General features: G+C 45.0%; 1 protein-coding gene and 1 long non-coding RNA gene across 2 annotated transcripts in view; both read right to left on the reverse strand.

Annotated features, from left to right (window-relative positions):
- Positions 1 to 20497, reverse strand: part of FGF13 (fibroblast growth factor 13) — a 332528-nt gene that overhangs the window by 270548 nt on the left and 41483 nt on the right. The window lies entirely within an intron of this gene.
- On the reverse strand, positions 9082 to 16336 carry LOC148056728 (uncharacterized). Its single transcript, XR_015702454.1, has 4 exons — positions 16115 to 16336; positions 13446 to 13625; positions 11112 to 11188; positions 9082 to 10203 (listed from the first exon to the last, which is right to left on the reverse strand). It is a non-coding gene; the product is annotated as an uncharacterized LOC148056728 (long non-coding RNA).

Here is a 20497-nt window from a genome sequence, read left to right on the forward strand (position 1 = left end):
AGGTACAGTCCTCGAAGGATGCAAAGCCCTGACTTTCTTGACCCTCTCCGTAATGGATATGGGGACACCTGCGTTGGTGACAAAGCACACTGCCATCCCTTGGGCAGGCACACGTTGGGCAGCGGGACACAGGGAGGCTGATGCGCCCGAGACCGCTCTGGGCTAACGTGACAATAGCCCAGCACCCACCAGCACACCAAAAGCCACAGATCCTATCAGACTTGTGCATGAACCCAGAGCTGCTATATTTGGAAAGCAACAGCAACCCCTTAAAAGAAGCAATAAGAGTCAAGGTACGTGACTCGAGGCGCTTTCGAAAGAGCCATATCCTTTCCATTTAAAGTGTGGTGCTTGTCGACATTTCCATTTCTCTGCCCTTGGCAGAACATGCACATGTATACCATGTCAAGTCCACAAAATACTTGGCTGCGATTTATATCCCCAAAATCCTTACCATATGCAAAATATCCCATCCATTTAAATAGGAGGATTATAGGAGTAGGAGGAAGCTTAGCACAAACAATAGCTGTGATCAAACCCAGCGTGCACGAGTGATTTGTGGGAAGTGCAAGACGTATCATAGATGGCAGGTGCTGCTCTTGCTTGCGAGCTATTTATACTCGCGGAGCCACTCTATAAACACTTCTTACTTTAGTACACTCGTAGGATTCTTTTTCAAAGGGAGAGGAGAGGTGTGGAGTATGACTGCATGGGCCAAGTCTGTCATTTTAAAGATAACTGAATTAAGTACTGCGTAAAAATCCCACTATAATATACAAAGAGGAGTAGCCTGATATAACTAGCTTCAAAGTAGGGAATCACGACAAACCAGGAGATATGTAACAGGGGAAGAGAGACACAAAAGGAGTGGAGGGGAAGCAAATAAAACATTTTCCTCTTAGAAAGTACTAATCTTGGAGATCCAGGCTCTGACGGGATTTTGTCTTTTACTCTTTTAACAAAGGAATCACTGTCTCCCACAAGAGGTAAATGTATCTGGTAAACAGGACTTGGCTGCTTACTTCTGAGGTTTGAGAGAGCGATGAACACGATGACTTCTCGCCCAAGAGATGCATTTGGGTGGTTTTGGCCCCGAGGAGGGACCCCCTGGGCTTCTGCAGGTGCAGGACCGAGGAGGGAGCCGGGAGCGCTCCTTGGGCACCGCGCCGCCCGTGGAGCACAGCCCAGGGCTGCGGCCACAGCAATCCTGCACGGAGAGCTGCTCTCGCATCTTCCCCCCAAACCACTGCAGGATCCAGTCGCAGGATGAAGGCTTTTGAATTCAACTAGAAATAAAAGCTGAAAACCATAGAGAATGGACCATACGAGGACATCATCAGAATCGGTCACAGCATTTCTCAGTTGGTGTGAGATGTTGTAAAACCCAGGATTAATCCCCTGCACGCTCTCCTGGGACTCAGGGAGGAGCAGAGATGTCACCACGATCTGAACCCTGCATCCACACTCCAGCATTTGCGCTGTGAAAACACAGGGAGCTGCGATTCAGATGCCCTTTCAGTGATAACACCCCCAGCGCTGTCATCCTCACTTGCATGTGTCTGGAAATAATTGTCTGAGAAACTGCTATTTCTGACTCACAATTCCAGTTGTGAGCTCGTGTACAATGAAAAGGTTAGCGCCTATGTTATTTACATGCCAGCGCAGTTCAGAGGCACTAACAAAGGTTAAAGAAAGCAAGTCAAGATGAATGTGACCTATTCTTTGTAGTCCTGATCTTAAGCCTTTTAGCCTGGCAGATCTCCATTAAAATGAAGGAGAGTTTCTGTGCTAAAGCTGGAAAATTCATCAAAAAATCATTCTCCTTGTGTTTTGTTATTACGGCCATGTAGTTTTCAATTGCTCCTCAGACACAGTTCTTGTAGGCACGAATTTCATCATTACCAATTATTTTTCTTGAAGTACCAAGTATCGCTGTCACTGCGTCATAACTAAAGCAATAATACAAGTCTCAGAAGTGATTTTGGAAAAAAAAAAACAAAACACCACCAAACCTGATTAGCAAGCATCTTCTTTAAAGCAAACTACCACAAGTCATTAATCATAAAAGTTTCTAATTTCAGAAATGAGTTAACTGAACTTTAATGAGACAAACAGCTTTTAAAAGCTGCCACCAGAAGACTGTATGCATTAAACTGGAGAGTGTTGCAAAATGACTGATTTCATTGCCACTTTTAGGAGGCACTCCACCAGAAGCATCTTGAGGAATCTACAAAATCTCTGAATTCCTTTCAAAAATTCTGCTTATTTATGGTACTTGATATTCCAGGACATCCACAGTACATTTGCGCACAGAGCTGAGGTCACCACCATAGTACGACAGCAGATACTTTTATAATTAGCGAAGCAGATTCCGTGCCACGTCCCAAATGGTTTTGGCTGGTGGGAGCTGTCACCCTCACCGAGGAGCGCAGTGATGCAGCGACCTCCCCCAGCAAGAAGGCTGCTGGAGGCAGAGGAGAGCTCCTAAGCACCCATCTCATGCATGATGCTGTTGTATTCCCACCCATCCTTCCCTCCAGATTCTCAACCCATCAATAAGAAGTTGGGAGGGAGAGGAGGGGACCAGGGGAGGGCATAGATGGGTTGGCAATGGCCATGGCATATCCTCCCAATGCCTGGGCTCCTAAGGTCTCTTCCAGACCAATGTTTCTGTGATTAATGACCTCAGGACATCAACATGGATGCATGCATTTAAATCCAATGTAAACGGGAGAGAAACAGATAATTTCTGCTGGGGAACTGCTCCCTCCCGAGTGTAACGTTAAAGCAGAGTCCTTGCACTGTTGGTGCAGGAAAACTCACAGACACCGATAACTGAAGACACTCAGCAAATCAAAACAAATATTAGCATGAAGAATGTGTTAGTCACTGTGAAACACTCAAAGGGGAAGCTTGATGTCATTGCCACATTTGGCCTAAGCAGAAAGTCACTCCGAATGGGATGAAAGGTTTCCTGAGAAGTATTCAGCTATAAAATTACTGCAAATGAAACACATGGTCCTGGAACAATCCTCGTTTCAAAACGACACCCCGCTGACCTTCATGCAAACAGATGTTCATAGGCAAGTGACTTACTGTTGTCTTCTCATGACAAAAGCTGAAGTAAACAGATTGTTGTTTAAGGCACAGACTGGATGCTGCTATTAGCAAATGACAGCATCATCCTGTCGAGGCAAGAGCGCCAGCACACAGAGCTGCCAAAGTGGTGCTCACATACAGCAATACACGCTTTGCAGGCATCTAACTCCCTCATCTACAGCATGGAGAAGATACTGCCCGAGGTACTCAGACCACCTCCTTCCCCTGAGAAGCATTTTCAGCCCAGTTCCCCAAAACCGTGAGTTTATGCAAGGATGCGCTGCTAGCCTGTCATCAGTCAACTTTAGCAACATTTCCTACACAGGTGCAGGTCACAGTGTTGTATTTATAGGGAAAAGTCAGGGGGCCACAAGGCCTGAACTGGTTGGGAGGGAGGCTTGGTCTGTGCCTCAGCAACCCCTTGCTTTTGGGCCAGGAGGTGAGGGTGTGCCACATGCCATCTTACCCAACCAGCAGCAGACTTGTGCCCCTTGCCTGTTTTCCTGCTGGACCCTGGCTCAGTGACGGAGCAAGAGGCACGGAGCACAGTTTCACATGGCCAGCCACGAACCACCTACCTCCTTTTACAGCAGAGATCTCAGGCTCGACACCACTGTCGGGTCCTCAGAAAACAGCTTTGTCCCCAGAGGCGAGGGAGGTTGGGGATGCAGATGCTCTGAGCAGCATCCCTGGGGCTGGAGAGCAGCTCTGCAGGCTGCTGTGTGCCTGCATGTCGCATTGCCACCTAGTGACTAGCACCATAACCCAGCAGCCTGCTACCTTGGGGCAATAGTTTTGCTCCCATAAGAATAAAATCACCCCCAGCAACCGCACAGACAGGCGCTGGCTCTCTGCTCGCCTGAAGCCGCTGGTCACTCCGCCACCTGCCCTCGTGTCTCCCCTCCACTGTCCAGGCACCACAAAGCCGCAGGGTTTTAAATGAAAACCTTGAGTGGTTAATGTACCAATTACTAATCACAGCAATTACTGTTAAGGCAAAAAGCCAAACACATCAGTAATGTGCACAGGAGGGATAGATGCTTTATTCTGCAAGTGAGCTTGCCTCACTGAATGCCGGACTTGCAAAGTGGATTGAAATCAAGAATACAAGTGACTTCATCCCACTAAATTTAAACGAATTTGACTATAAGCAGTTTAAGAATCTTTTGGCTGTGTTAATCGGTACAACATATTGTCATATTTGTTTTGCCATTGAAAGATAATTAAAGCAAAGAGCAGCATCCAGTAACTTGAAAAAAAAAAAAAAAAAAAGGGAATCGAATCAACTAAAAACTCTCTTCCTTGAGCAAAAAGTTAGATACACCTGTATCTACTGACGTCTAGTGTGGCAAGATAATGCTTCTCGAGAAACAATTCAGCCTCTTCCTGACATTGAAGCGATGTTATAAGAACAATTTCCATTAAGAATATCTAGAAGAGCTACTTCTTCCTGAAGAAGGGATGAACTGAGAGCTGTTCACTAATGACTTCTGATTCATTTCCTCAACACCTCCGGTAATGAAGTACTGTTGCGTTCACTTCCATGAGTGAAGCACCTACTCCTTCATCTTCTGAGCTGTGCCCAGTGCACGGTTTCAGGTTTTTCCCTTTCCTGACTTAGCCAGAACTTAAAAATGCCATTACACTATCTGGGTAGCTTTGGTCCCCAGGAAAAACAGTTTATCTCTAGCAGAAATATTTGCTCTCCAAACTCGCTGTTTTAACTGTGCTGCTAGGAATTCAGGAAGGTCAGCAAGGACATCAGGTCAGCACCCACCAGCCAGAAATAAAGGTTGGAAATTGCCAAAAAGTCACACGGACAAATACAAGACAGTGTTGTGCAACCCAGCCTTTTTTCCTGAAGCCATCCAGGAAGCAACATAAAACATGGCCATACCAAGAAAGCATTTTATGGCTTTTTCTATGGTTCTTTGTTATCCAACAGTACTGAAGTAGCTTCCTATGGTCAATAATGCTCTCAGCTGTGTGAAGGCCAGTTCCCACTTAAACAGGCAATGTGCTTCCCACGCTCCAGAAAGAGCCAGAACTTGTTTCATGAAGCCTGTGAAGCATCGTGCAGCACAACTCCAAGAATTGAGAGCCCTGCCTGTGGTGTGGTTATCCATAGAGGAGAGGCTGATGCCTGTTCCTTCCCCCCCAAAACTATCATTGTTTCCAGACGCTGTCAGTACATTTCTACTTGGTTGTACAGTCATGAAAAATCATGTCAATTCTCCTGCTTCACTAGACGTACTGAACCCAGCTTGCTACAGTATGTGGCCTTTGGTCAAACTCAGATGCATTCATAATTAACGCGCAATGCTTTAAATGTGTACTTTTTAAAGAATCTGCTTTCCATACCTGACCATACGGCCTTATTTTATATGGTGTGGCTACTTAGCTTGGACTCACCTTAAGCAGGAATGGAGAAAGGCCTTCCCAACTTTATAAAAAAAGATGATACATTTTTAAACCACATGAAATATGCCCTAGAAAATGACTTAACAGTGTTCACAATTGCAGGGCTCTAATATCACTGCTTATTAGCTGAATCTAACCTGGTGATGACACTTCAGAACATTACTTACAGCTAATTGCAAGATCGTTGTTTCTGCTGGATAGTGCAGCTCAGCCCTCGTCCCCAGCCAGCAGCTTTTGAACACGGCCTAACAAACGGAGTCGACGTTTGTTCCTTGAAGGATCGCAGTGCTTGGTGGTACGGAAACTTTGAATCCCCGCAGATCTCACGATAAGCACTGAGGTTGTTTACAAACGGTGTGCTGTTCTTCAGAAATTAAGCCCTTACCTTCTGCAATTAGTATTTCATGACTTATTGCCAAACGTTGCCATACCCTAAAAGGCTGCAATCCCACAGTGCAATCCCAACTGCCTCCTCCACCACGGCTCAGGAAAATGGGGATGAAGCTCTCCTGCCCACTAAGCCTTCATGCCCACACCAAATTAGCGAATGTAGTTCTTCATATTCCATCACTTGGTGCAATCAATATTTTGCTGGCTGCCCAGCCTCCATGGGAGTGTTCCTGGGCCAGTTCATCCTTGTGTTGCGATTTCTGGAAAGAGGTGCAACTACATTTGAAATGTAAATGGCTGTTTCTCTGCTTGGGACTGCAAGAGTCAGGCTTGCTCTGCATCTAGTAAAGTAGAGGCCATAAATACTCTTGCCAGCCTGGGATTCATTTTAATTACACGATGGCCTCTGATGCTGAACGTTGGCTTCTGGAGAGCTGTTATCATTGTATCTCATTTGTCATGCAGGATCAAAACCCTGCAGTATTTGCGCAGCTGTTCCTATTGCTCGCGTACCTGTGCATGAAGCAGCCTCGCTGGTTCATCTCCCACCAACTATAATTACAGGTCCAATTCTCCTGATCTAGGGGAGGGTAGGGAAGTATTACAGTGGTTAATACTACTTATTGATTACTTTCACAGCTTTTCACCCAAACTAGATGTCTGCGTTCTAGACAGCAGCCCTGCCACGTGCTGTTGTATAAACACAAAGAAAACAAGGTTCCATCAAAAAATTGTGGTATTTTACAAATTTTCCATTTGTCTCTTTTCTTCCTTCTGTCTCCTTTCCCCTGCACTGTTAACTAGATGCTAGAAAAAGCAGGGCTGGACCTATGCTAGGTCTGAATCATATTCAGCGTTCAATTAAAAAAAAAAAAAGTCATGTCACCTAATGTCATGCAAGAAGGCGTTCTAGAAGCACAATGCAGGTGCTCATGAGATGCTGAACAGATCAGAAGAGCACTGTCTGTGTTCCCAGATGTCACGGGCGTTCAGGCCCGAGGTCTGGCCCATCTCACCATCCTCCCCATGTTCCATTAACAATGTCTTTGTCACTATAGATTAAATAGCAACGGATCAACTCTCATAAAAGCCTCTTGTTCTATTCCCTTCTCCCCTTCCCATCTTTCACCAGTAGTACATTAGCCATTCGCAAATGCCGACTCGTGTTTGCTGGGCAGCAGAGCCAGGGCCCTGAGGATGCTGTTTGGAGAGAGGGGAAGGCTCATGCCTGTGGAACACGAAAGTCCCTAGGCCCAAGGAAACACGTGGTGTTTGGCAGCTGCACGGCGCTGAGTGCTCTTTGTTAGCTGCTTTTCAAGGGTTGGGTTGTATGAAATATTAATTATGATTCTGCAAGTTCCCAAATGTCCTTTCAACCACAAATCAAGCTGAAGATATAAGGTCTGTTGCAGAATGACACAGCAAAGCTGTCATTCAATAACAAAGGGAGCAAAGGTCTTATTCTGTCCCGTGCACAGCTGTGTTTGCTTTGATTAGCCCCATTTTGTTGGGCTGCAGAGAGACAAACCCTTCTTTTGTACAAATTTGGTTGGTGAGTGTTTATGGCAGGGACCACACTGGGTCTGCACAACGCTGAGGGTGTGAACGCCTCTCTAGTTTGAGATCCTCATAGCGTTACATTCACTGATTCCTGCTGTCAGCAGGAAAATCCCAATTATGCCCATGAGGGGAAAAACATCCCCACAGAAAGGAAAAGGTGATGGGGTGGGTGCTCCTGTGCTAGCTGTGGGAGAGGGGGAAGGAGTCACCTGTGCTCTCTCCTCCATCTAACATGCTGGAGCTCAGCAGCTACAATTAGCACTAGATGGGGGTTTTTAATGGGCTAACTACCTGTCACGCACGCCAGACCTGACTTTCAGGTACCCTAATCACAGAGATGAAAGGTTTTCTTTGTCCATCTGTGTCTAAGGGAGTTTTGCATCCATTAGCAATTATGATAATGGATCTATTTCCAGAGAATTAATTGCTCCTTCGCCCAAGTCCTAGACAAGTTTGCTGTAAAAATTAATTACTTGGCATATACAATATGCTTAACAGTCAAGTAATAAGCTAATTTTCAGAGAATCCATGGAGGGCCACCAGTCTCCCAACTTCTCAGAGGAGTTGCTGAATACACAGTGAAAAGTCAGTTGTCTTCTTGCAATTCCTTTTCCATGGTACTTGACAGCCCCAAAACACCTGACCTGGCACTTGACAGCTCAGGACCCAGCAAGCAGCCCAGGAAAGCACAGGGGTATTAAAATAAACCACATCTGCAAAATAACCCTCCCAAATAAGCAGTTCCCTCCTCCCAAAAACCCTGATGCTTTCCTGAGCGCCAGCATGCATTATGTCTAAAAATGGATGAGGATAATGCCAATAAGCAGTGGAGAACCCAAATGCACAAGACGCACTGCTCTCCTTTCCTGATTCACATCTCCCTCCCAGGGAGGGCTTCACCTTTTACACCAGTGGGATGTACCAACAAGGAAGAAAGAGAGACAGCTTTATTGTCAGAAGATCACTCAACACTAAAAACCTTCAGCTTTAGGTCCCTTTCTAGTTCAGGGACTTGATGTTGCATCTCCCCACATCCCAGGTGAGTACCCCATCCATTGCAGAGGTGGCTCACCCAAGATGACAGGCATGGATATCTCCGTGCTTTGTTGTCTAAGATGACTTGAGCTCCCATTGCTGTCTCTTCTGCGGGAATCTCTGCTTTCTGCCTAGCTATCTGTTTCTGTAAAACCGGGAGAAAGTCAATATTTTGCAACCTCTGCTCTTTTCTCCAATTTTGTTGGAGCTGACCAAAGAGTTCAAGAGAGAAGGACAGCAGGATCGCAACAAGACTTTTTTTTCCTTAGGAAAGCAGACTGCATAGCATGTTTGCAAGCAACCTAATTACCTCTCCTGAACAAGCTACCACCCATCAGGTAGCCCACAGTAATTGATATCATGTGCTTCTCTTGCCTGCCCCAAAAGCAGAGTGAAACAGTTTTGCTTACATTAGCACAAAGACATTGTTTTTGACCAAGATCTGATTCCCTTCACCAAATGCCCACAGCAAACAAAGCTAAGTGCTTTCTGTGCATGCAGAAACACAAGATAGTTAATCTATTTAGGTTCGTAAAATGATCAGCCCCACACTTCAAAAGAACAGGGATGCTTGGCCATTTTTCTTGAGGTTTATTTCAGTTATTTGCAGTCCCCATTTCTTTCAGTAGCTTAAATGTTATGATTTTTTTTATAGCTCTCGTGAACATAGGTAGTACTTTGCACAAAAAACATACAAACAGATGAAAAGGGGTCGTACTTAAATAACAGAGATGACTGAATGTATAGATGTGAAAGAAAGGAGATGAGCTTGCAAGGGGCAGGGATGCTGGCTGGCAAATCAGGACAACACGGTTAGCAAGGATAGCAGCCTCCTGGGGCAGCTGGCCTCAGCAGACCTTCTCAGAGGTAGTACAAGGCTGTAGTTACTACACCCATACAGAGACTGCTTTCAAAAATCCTGCCCGAAGTATGGAAATTCCTCCAGCTCAGGAGGAAGTCTACGGTCAGTTCCCATGGGTATCAATGGGAATAGCATTAGGCTAACGTTGAGCATGTTTGAAGGGGCGGGGGAGGAGGGGACGGACACACCAAAAAGCCACCAAACCAGAAAAAACAGCACCCTCCTGATAGTAGAGACAACAATTTTCAACATAAAACTCCTTTTTGCTAGTGTGTTTCATGACTGCTTTGCTTGATACAGGTGTTTTTAGCAATAAGACCATGCTCAACAAATCAGCAACCAATCTAAATGTTAATATAACTTCTCTTTAGGAAATTAATTTGTTTAAAAAGTACAAAACAGTCCTGGCTCATTTATTTTCTTAACCTTCTCTGTGCCCTTGAGCACTCACAGTTCATACAAGGAAACAGCATTTTTAATTTCTCATGGACATATGTTATACAACCTCGCAGAAGAATGCTGGAAATGATCATCTATGAAGAGCATGGGGCTTCCATCTGGCACCGTTTTGATTCGAGACTGACAAAAATATCTAGCAGAACTGCGTAGAAAATGCTGAGATCACTAATGGCCCAAATGGTGTCTTCTAGGGGGTAAAGGGGGGAAGAAAGGGAATAAAGATAAAAAAAAAAATCAAACCATCGGCAAAGAGACATTTCAAGTAGAAAGAGGGAGATTTGTGGTATTCTTCATCAGCAAATGTACTGATTCCTGCTGCAGGGAGCCATACAAATCTTTTCTTCAATTTTTATTCACGGGAGGTGGGGAAATCACAACTGCCAAAGGAAGACAGGTCAGGATTAAAAGCAAGAAACATGTTGTTTTGGTCTCAGAAAACTCAATAGCAAAGAACCCCCATCAGAACCCTTTGGTTCTGCCTTGGCTTGTGCTAAATGCAAACTGAAATTTGCATCCATTTGATACCAAACCATAAACAGTGTCAGTTTAATAGAGAATTAAAAAATATTTTTAAAAAGGTAGGGAAAGAGATATCACATGGGAAATTACCACATGGTCCTAGTACCCAGAGATAACTGCTTGAACTGGATCCTGAGTCTGGAACAATTGAAAGCAAGCAAATATGGACAGATACCTTTTAAACCTCGCAGGTGGAAGTTTCACACCTCTGTGATTCAAGACAAAGATGGGATTTTGGAAAAGTTTCCACAACGCTCTGCCTCTCGCTCCCCTCCGGCCAGCTGCACTTTTATATGCTGAGAAATTGATGTAATGGGCTAAATTTCTCACATAACAGAGAAAAAAAAAATGGCAAGGAATAATTTCTCACAGTGAAAGCCAGCGTACAGGCTGCACCACTAAACTTTTACAGACTTCCAAACCTCAGCCAGACAGGCAAGACCTTTCACTGTAACCCAGGATATTTATTTCTGAGGAAACTCTCAGGTTTCTTTCATAGTGGGGCTTTAAAAGGAAAAATGATCTGCTTTCCTGGGACACCAGAAAGCCTGTTATGGCTTGTTACATCCATTCTGCATCTGACTGGAGCAATGAGATATTTTGTATCATTTAAGGGGTTGTTATTAAATTAAGACCATAGACAGCATTTGTAGATACTGCGCAAGTTATGATTAACAGGGAAATATGAGAGAAGACTCTCTCTCCAGACAAAAAACATAAGGCAAAGCAAGCCTAGGGCATGACCTGGTGATAGCCAGGACTGTACCTCTCCTCGGTCGCTGCTCCACTGGTGGTAAGATGAGGAGTGTGTGATCCTTTCATCCTCCTGACACGTCTGGCAGCCTCCACCATAGGGAGGAAAAGAAAGGAGATCTTCACCTTCTCTTGCTCTTTGCTGCTGGAATGCTGTATGGTCCCAGGAACAGGGACCTCTAATTCAGGGCTGGCTGTTACATCTGCCTCTTATAGACCATTTGCCCCATCTACTTTTCAAGCAGGAGTCAAACCCAAGCACGTCCCCAGTTACTTTGATGCAAGCATCCTCCTCCCCTGTGTATTTTATCTGCAGCATCTCTTCTGCTCATCTCCCAGAGGCATTTGTCCTCTCCCCTCGTTTGCACACCACATGTACCTCGTATCCTAGGCAGGAATTCTCAAGCTGAAAATAAGGGGGGGCAGCATTAAACCAGGGCAAGTACTGCCCAGGCTCCCTGCCCTGACAGCCCATCCCAACCCGGCCGGGGGGAATTAGCTGATCACTGCCACCCTCCCGCAGGGCAGCTGGGCTGGACCAGGCTCACCAGCAGCTGGGTCTGCCCCTGCCCCTGCCCCTGCCCAGCCACCTGGGCTTTGCCTGCAAACCATCACAGAGTCTGCACCCTGCAGGTGTTTGAATCTCTTAGGCTCCCTGCTCTCCAAAACACACAAAGCAATCTTGGGGGAACATACTAAAAAAACCCAGCTCCTTTGACCTTGTGTTTCCCTACCAAGGCTGCCCATCATAGCCTAGTCCTCTCCGTATCCCCAGACAGACCTGTTTGCACTCTTGACGTACACATATTTCTGTGTTTGGGGAACATGAAAGATATTTTGCAAGCCCAATTCCTGCCAGAACAAATCCCTTTAGCATCCTTCAGCAGTATTTCTAGGAATGGCACAGAAAAGTGTTTAGAGGGCTCTTTACTGATGCCATTTCCATCACAAACCCTCTCAGGGCCTTTGGCCACATCACTATCTGATCGCAGCTGGGAAGTGGGTCAGTATCTCACCAGTGCGGTGGGTAACACACGTTGAGAGTGCTGAACGGAAAACAGCTTTATAACTTCCCAGCACTGTTCTTCGAGACTTAGCTGCTCTGCCTTGGACAAGATATTTCCCAGCCTGCAGGTTTTGCTTCAGAACCTCCAGAGAAATGTAGACCAGCTTTAAACAATATGTTTTAAGGAAATACTCAGCTGTTAAATGCCTCGGCTTTCTACCTCTCTGCAGAGAAGGATGTGAATTTCTGAGTCCAGGCAGTTTAAAAAAAAAAAATCAGAGTTCTGCCTAGTAATGTTACTGCTGAATGCTAAGAAATACTTCTCTTTCTCTGAGCCATGATAAACTCAATCCAGGGGAAAATTTTCTCTAAAAATAAACTAATTTTTCATGTGACTTGGTTTGACAAGCAGGCCCTGCACCCCTACCTTTCAGAAGCTCTTGTTTGTAGGCATGCCCATGTCACAGAAATGTGGGAAAAATGATGTAAATCAGGCATGGCATTCAAGGTGATGGAGCCTCGCTTGCCATAACACGGGAAAAAATCTCCAGCCCAGCAGAACAACACCAGAGGGGTATTGGTATAACCATCACTCAGGTGGTGGGGAAGGGATAAAGCAAAAAATGTAAGAGACAAAGCAGTCCTTTTTGGCACCGGAGCACCCACAGCTTCAGTGCCCGTCACGATCTCTGTGCTGCCTTCCTTTAGCTGTACAGTCGTGGCAATAAAGGCAAGCAATTTTTATCTCAGGGTACGCAGCTCCTGATTTTATAGAGCTATAGATTAGATTTAGATAGACTAAATGTTGATAGATCCAATATATCTCCCAATTGCTCTTCAAGGAGAACAAATGCCTTTGAGACCTCTGAATAAATATGCTTTAGGACCAAAATTATAAGGCTGCAAAGTGCATGCTGTCTGTGCGTAGTATGTTACCGAGGTAAGATCTTAAAGGAAAAAAAAATCCTCCAAACTGTGTGAAAACAAACTTCTTAACTGGTGAAAACCACAGTTGGGAAACATCCCAGGCAGCTGTTCTTCAGCTATCTGGAGATCCGCCAAGTCTTATATATCAACTTTGAGCTGAGAACAAATGTGATAAATTCCCACCAAGAGGGTAATGTTTTTGAGTTATAAGCACCTAAAAATAGGCATATGTAATGAAATTGCCTCCTCAGCCATGACTGGAGTGTCACTTGTATAACAGTATAATGCACCATGTCCGCCCGAAAGCTGATGGGGTCCTGCATTCCACTGGGCTCTGGTCAGAGCAAGGCTCCTGTTGCTGTCGGTGGGCATGGGGCATCGTCAGTCCAGGGTCTCCTGCAAACCTCCACTCACCGGGCTGTCGCACAGGCTGAATATCCTCACCAGGAACAGGTCCTCCCACGGTGTGTGCCCACTCCATCCGTGACTCGGGCAGAAGGACCCGCTCCAGCTCCAGCCAGGGCAGCAATGTTTGCAGCCCCATTATTCATGTTTCCACTGGGATAATGCAGGATGATCATTTCTAAACATTACCTTTTCAGTGCACACAGAAAGCTCAGTGTTAATCTCATAACATTTGCAAGGAAATCTTTTTAATCAGTAATGAAAGCCAAACATTATCTAGCCTTTATTGACCTGCAATAACAGAACACCACTGCTACATTTCCCCCGTGCTTCTTGCACAGGTTCATTTGACTCGATCTGTGGTTGGTGTTTATTATTAACTCACAAAGCTCAAAGAGTTTATATTATTGATTTGCTGTGTTTCAGGTTCAGTCCCTTGGTGCCCCTCGACCTGAATGAATTAAGTCAGAAAGAGTTAACACCGTTACTTCCAAGACACAAATGTAATGGTGCTTTATATAATCCACACATGAATTTTCACTCTGCCAGTGTTCAGCACATTAACTGGAAAGCGCCAAATGCTGCAGCAATATTGATATTTGCAACAGCAAAGGTATTCACAAACAAGAGCCTGCTCCTGGCCAAGGAAAAAGTGATGTAGTCAGAAAAGGAGAGGCACAGCAGAGTAATCCGCACAGCGTGGGAACCGTCCTTCCCTCACTAATGGCTACACAGGTGGTTTGTAACCCTGTGTGCAGACGTAGCCTCTGCAGCACTGTGCTGAGGTCATGGTTTCCAAATCCTTTTTCCCACTGCTTTTTTATTTGATGTACCTCTTGCAGCTGGTCAACAGGCTAGATTGTAAGCATGGGGGGGCAGGGGCTATCACTTTATCTGGTGGTTATATGACACTTGCTCACTGTCTCTCAGTGCAAGAACCAAGGAGCAGCAACTGAAACTAGTAGACAGAAAGTCCAAAACCAAGAAAAAGAGAGGTCATTGCCAGCAGCAAGCAGTGGACCTCTGGAATGCCTTGCCCTGCAGATTTGTGGATGCTCAAAGCTTACGGGGATTTAAGAAGTGGTTGGCCAAATCCATGGGGGAAAACTCCATCAGGACCGTTCAAAGCAAAAGCCTCTGCCTCAGGAAATCCTTGAGCCACAGATAAGCAGAAGCTGGGAAAGGAGCTAGGTACGTACCATTACACCTCTATCTTATTCTTATACTCTTCCTCAGAATTGCTTTGGGTCACTGTTGGAGACAGGACACAGAGCTGATGGCCCTCTGGTCTAATAGGACAACTATTCTTCAGTCATATTAAAAACCTGCGGCACCAGAGAAAACCTGAAAGTTTTGTGTCTTGCAGAAGCTAGGCATTTATGTCTTCCCTCTTTTATACCGACTGAACCAAAGAGTTCTTCATTAAATGGACCGAAAACCTCCCAGGGAAGCAGACTGGGTGGCTGGAGTCTAGGTGGGAAAATATGTGAAGAATTTGGGTTTCCTTTAAAAAAAAGCTCCTAGTGGAGTTTCATCAGTTTATGCCCTCCCAGACACCAGCCACCAGAGCACACCTGTCCTTTCTGAGACTGTTTTTTGCTTACTTTTAACCATGGTTCAATTTCTTTACCTTTGACTTGGCCATCACTCAAAACACACTCCCCAACCTGTTTTGTCCTCTCCCTAAAAAAGGAGATCTGTTTCTTTTCCAGCAGAAGTAAGCTCCCTCCCAAATATTTCCATGTGGCAAGGAGCCATGATATTCCCGGTTGTGCAGGATGCTCTGGTCTGGCATCGAAATATGCAGCTCCTCTCATAGAGCTTCTCATGGTACATTTGGGCTCCACTTAGGACAGAACCAACTGTTGAGATGTGCTACCCACACAGAACATGGTAGGTTTAATTCCTTCTGATCCTCAGGGCTTCTCTGGCCTCAAAAGGAACAACACAACTTTCTGCATGAAGTTAACAACTTGCCTCCTGTATGATGTGGGGGCCTCCAAGGCTGGCAGCATGCTCCGGCAATGCTTCTAGGTGCTGGCTTGGCAGCAGTAAATGTGTGCATGTCATAGCTTTCCTAAGAGCTTTATGGTACACAGCCCGGCCCCTTGGGCTTTCTGCAATGGGTGAGCTTTTTCAAGAGCATCTGCCTCCTTTTCAGAAGTGGCTTATCCAATGTTTAATTTCATCTTAGAGGAATCCAAAGCCACAGTAAATGTTATACAATTTCCACATTATTTTTCTCTCAATACGTTGCATCCCTGAGGACATGACAAGAGGAGCTTCAAGAAGATTTAATAAGTAGCACAGAGAGGGTAGGAACAGACCGGACCACGTCCTGCTCTGCAGTAGAAACAGAAGAATTTTCCCAGGTATGTCAGCTGTATGAAAATGTTATTTCTCTCACTCTTCAGAGCACCAAGCGCCAGCTTAGGGCAGCGCTGCCTGGGTACAACCACAGGAACACACTGTACCCAGCGTCATCTGAAAACTGCGCCGATCGCGGTGAGGTGGGAGACTGGATATAGGAGGTGACACACCTGCTTTTATTTTCCCTTCCTCAGGAACTTTCCCAATGAATTGGAGCTAAAAACTTGCCTTCTTGAATTTGGCTACACCAGTAACATAGGAGCAGTAACGGCCACCACTATGCACTTAAGCGGCAATAAGATTCCTACCTCCTATTCCCAGTGCCACGGCTGCATGCCGAAGAAGAGTCTCAAGCCACCTCCGTAGTCAGACAAGTTGAAGGACAGGAAGCATTTCACGCCTTGGCATGGGGCGTTCTCATGTAAGAATACACCTTAAGAAGGAAATGAGACTGCAAAATTGAACTATTGCACTAAACTACGGACCCCAGGAATAAAAGAAACTGTCCAGAGCGCAGACGGGAGAGCCTGCAGTCCTTTAATCACCATGGCTTCAGTAATGGAAATCTTGAAACAGCTACTACAAAAGCTCATCTACCGTTAATGTGTTAACCATTAACCTCTTTTTCCATGCAGAAAGCCTAAGCAGAGTGCTCCAGCTCCTGCTAGATCCATAATCACGATCTCCCCCACCGCCTGGTGCCCTGCGGTGTTTCACAGGTTCAGCTTAGCCCTTTTCCATTCATTGCAGAGTGGGTCAAGAGATGGTGGGTGCAAACATGAATAGCTGGCCTCTGCATTAATGCAGTTGCCTAGGTAAGTGTTTTTCAAATAGATTTGTGCTGGGGCTCCATGCCCAGCCACTGCAAATTTATAGTGACCACAGGGTGACAGAGCACTAAAATATTAGAGTCTTTGTATTGTGATTGTACTTGGGAATTGCTCAGCTGGCTCTGAAAAGTAGCTATGACTCTATAAATAGTAAGTACTCTGTAATTTCTTGCCTACTTTAAACACACAGCTATATTTCAATCATGATTCAGAGTAAATCAAATTCCATGTGAGGTATGGTAGAAATGTGGTATGCACCAGAGGTGCACCCTAAGCTCCTATAAATCAGCACAGCTCCTTTGATGCCTGGGGAAAGGATGCCAATTTACGCCAGCTGAAGATCTGCAGGGCAGCATTAATATCATTCTCTTAAGACTGAGATACAAGTAAGTAAACATTGAACATCAAATTATTCACTATGGTCCTCACTGTCCTCCTGAGATCTACTGAAAAAAGGCATTGTAAAAGTGCTTATCCTCTCCTATGTCATTCATTCTTACAAAAATATTAGAAAGGTGTTGGTTAGAACTAGTTACAATTTGCCATAGATCTCGGTGCTATGTAACAGTACATTTTGTTTAGGAATATGACCTGGAAATCAGAAACCCAGTGAGCCATTGATTTTTAAAATGCCATAGAGCCAAAATTTCTTCACGACAAAATGCAAATAAACTCAAAATAAAGTAGTGTTTACCAGAGGGGAAAAGGGAACAGGATCTATATCCTAGGTAACATTACAAAACAAAGATTAATGAAACCCTCACTTGAAAACTCTAATGGCCAAGGAACTAAAAAATGTACCCGTAAAAGGTAATATTAATTGAAGAGCTATGGGGAAATATGCAGCTGTTAGAGCACAAATATGTTTTCCTCCTCTCTGCAGCTATACAGCTTGCTGTGCATACTGTTTTCTTCTGAGTTGGGATTATAACCGGCTTTTTAATGCATAGTTTCACAGTGTCAGAGGGAATCATTAAATCATCCAGCCTGGCTTTCCAAATAGCACAGGTCTTTGCATTTCACCCATTTACCTCTACATTAAACCCAGCAACTTGACACAGGAATACTTTTTTGTCTTGGGCTCAGACAAGAGTTCTTGGGCTCAGACAAAGCGTTGCTATCTTTTCTCCAAGGATGACTACACTTGGTGTCTCAGAACAAGTGGAAACACTCCTGTGTAGCTGCTTTCAAGGGACTGTGAGGTACCAAAAAGGCAGAAGCAAAGACTCGTGTTACCCGTGTTCCTGAGCCCTGGTTTTCAAATACATTCTGCTGGTGACATCAAAGCCTCAAAGTCCTCTTCTGACAGTGCAACAGGCAGAGCCACCACACAGGATCGCCAGACAGCACATCAATGCATCCACAAAAGAGTTAAAGCAGCACCACATAAAAGCAAGCAGCGGTGCTAAAAATAGACAACAGTTCAAAAAAAAAAGAAAGAAAAAAAAGAAAAAAACCTTCAACACAACTTAAATAAATCCATTTATTCCAGGGTTTCATAGAAACCATATAGCTGAAATTGCTACAGGATAATTCCTTATAAGCCTTATAAGAAATGTTGCTGTCCCAGAGCCCCAGTACAAATCCTGGCAAGAATATTGGAGATAACAGATTGGATGCCATGGAAACCGAGACAGACCTAATTTGAGCAGTAACCATTGCTGTTATTTATTTAATTCTGATAAGCCATCTAAATGTAGAATGACTAAAGGTTCCTCTGCACTAAAAATAGCAGGCTTGTAATATTTTAAATCGCAAATCGCTTGTGTTTAACAACATTTTGGGCATCTGACATTAACATTTTGCATGCACTTTTGAAACCTCAAAATTAACCCTGTTCTGTTTCATACTGTAAGAAGGAGAAGAGTGCCTTGTCCCTTCCTTCTTATATTAATGTTACACGTCAACGATGCCTTCCGTCAGCCCAGGCTTCTCCTGGGACAGTGGGAGCTTGGATGTCCCTCCTGCCCTCTTGTCCTCCTCCAAGCTTAAAGCAAATGTTTGAAAGAAGGCAGAACTGGGCCATAGGAACGAAATTCCTCTTCTCCAATTGATACCAAGGATCTGCTGTGATTGTTTGATCTGAACGTCTCCATAAATAAAACACCTCCTGAGGCATGTCATTTTTGAGCTGGCTGACAGCTCCCATCTGTTTTTGCACCCCTACCTCCCTTTCCTGAGCTGGAGAAGCAAAAACCCACAGGTGTGAATTTGCAATTTCTGGGGCTTTGGGATTTTGCAATGCTGCCGAAATGCCTGGAAGCAGAGGAGAAGCGAGGTTGCTGTTGGGATGTCAGTACCACCTGAAGAACCAAATTGAATTTCCTCACATCTCTGCTGTGTTTTTCCCCTTGTAATCTTCACTGTTTCCACAGCAGGAATAACACCTCCCATTTCTCTACTGTTTTGGATTTTAACCTTTTTGCTGGTTTTGACTGGGATAGAGTGAATTTTTTCCATAGTAGCTAGTATGGGGCTATGTTTTGGATTTCTGCTGGAAACACTGTTGATAATACAGGGATGTTTTTGTTATTGCTGAGCAGTGCTCACACAGAGTCAAGGCCTTTTCTGCCTCTCACCCCACCCCACCAGCGAGGAGGCTGGGGGTGCACCAGAAGCTGGGAGGGGACACGGCTGGGACAGCTGACCCCAACTGACCAAAGGGCTATCCCACACCGTATGGCGTCATGCTCACATATAAAGCTGGGGAAAGAAGAAGGAAAGGGGGGATGTTCAGAGTGATGGCGTTTGTCTTCCCAAGTAATGGTTATGCGTGATGGAGCCCTGCTTTCCTGGAGATGGCTGAACCCCTGCCTGCCGATGGGAAGTGGCGAATGAATTCCTTATTTTGCCTTGCTTGTATGTGTGGCGTCTGCTTTACCTATTAAACTGTCTTTATCTCAATCAAGTTTTCTCACTTTTACCCTTCTGATTCTCTCCCCCATCCCACCGGGGAGGAGTGAGCGAGCAGCTGTGTGGTGCTTAGTCGCTGGCTGGGGTTAAACCATGACACCTTAAGGTGTAAATGCAGCTGTATTCCCTGGGAGGTTGTACACACTATGTACAACAAATGAAAAAATCCTAGATGTGTTTTGTTTCTTAGAAATTCTCTCCTTCTTGCACTCCTACCCCCAAACAGATCAGCAGCAGCCCTATTCCTGTCCTTACACACATGGTTCCTCCCAGCAGCGTTAGCATTTGCCCTCTTGTGGGGGAGATCCACCAGCCGGAGCATCACCGTGCCTCAGCACACCTTCCCCTTGGAAACTTCCCCGTCCTCCTACACCTGCCTCAGTTTTTCATTTTCCCATCTTTTGAGCTAGGAATTCATGGTGCAAATGGCAAGGATAGAGCAGCTGCTGACAGCGTTATGCCATCCAGAGAAGCCCAAAGCATCAGTTGGGCTAATGAAGCCACAAGGCTGGATCCTCTTGCCAATTAACACCGAATAGTGCTGATGACATCAATGCAGCAGTGCCAGTCTAAATCAGCTAAGAATCCTGGCCTTGGCATTTAATGGCGGTCCGGATTTTGTACAGAAAGGAGGGAAATGACCAATATTCTTTTTCACTTTGCACTTAGCAGCGCTCTGTAACATTACCCAAGCCTTTCTTGTTTGCAGCGCAGGGCTGAAGGGTGAGTTGTCAGTGTTGTTTTCTTCAACGATTCAGAAGTAGGACTGCAAGAAAGATTCTGGGCAAGAATCAAAATGAATAAGAATTGCTTTCAGGGTCTGTCACAGTAGAGTCAGCATATATTTAGCTTCCATTGCTCTTGTTTACAAACAGGGAGCAACGCTGGGATATTTATAGTCTTCAAAGACCTTTTTCAGTGAATTGCAGCTCCAAGGGTCCATGCCGG

The sequence above is a fragment of the Nipponia nippon genome, unplaced genomic scaffold, assembly GCF_047370975.1.
Source record: "Nipponia nippon isolate SJK-2023a ecotype South Korea unplaced genomic scaffold, ASM4737097v1 scaffold_12, whole genome shotgun sequence".
In the NCBI taxonomy this organism is placed as follows: Eukaryota; Metazoa; Chordata; class Aves; order Pelecaniformes; family Threskiornithidae; genus Nipponia; species Nipponia nippon.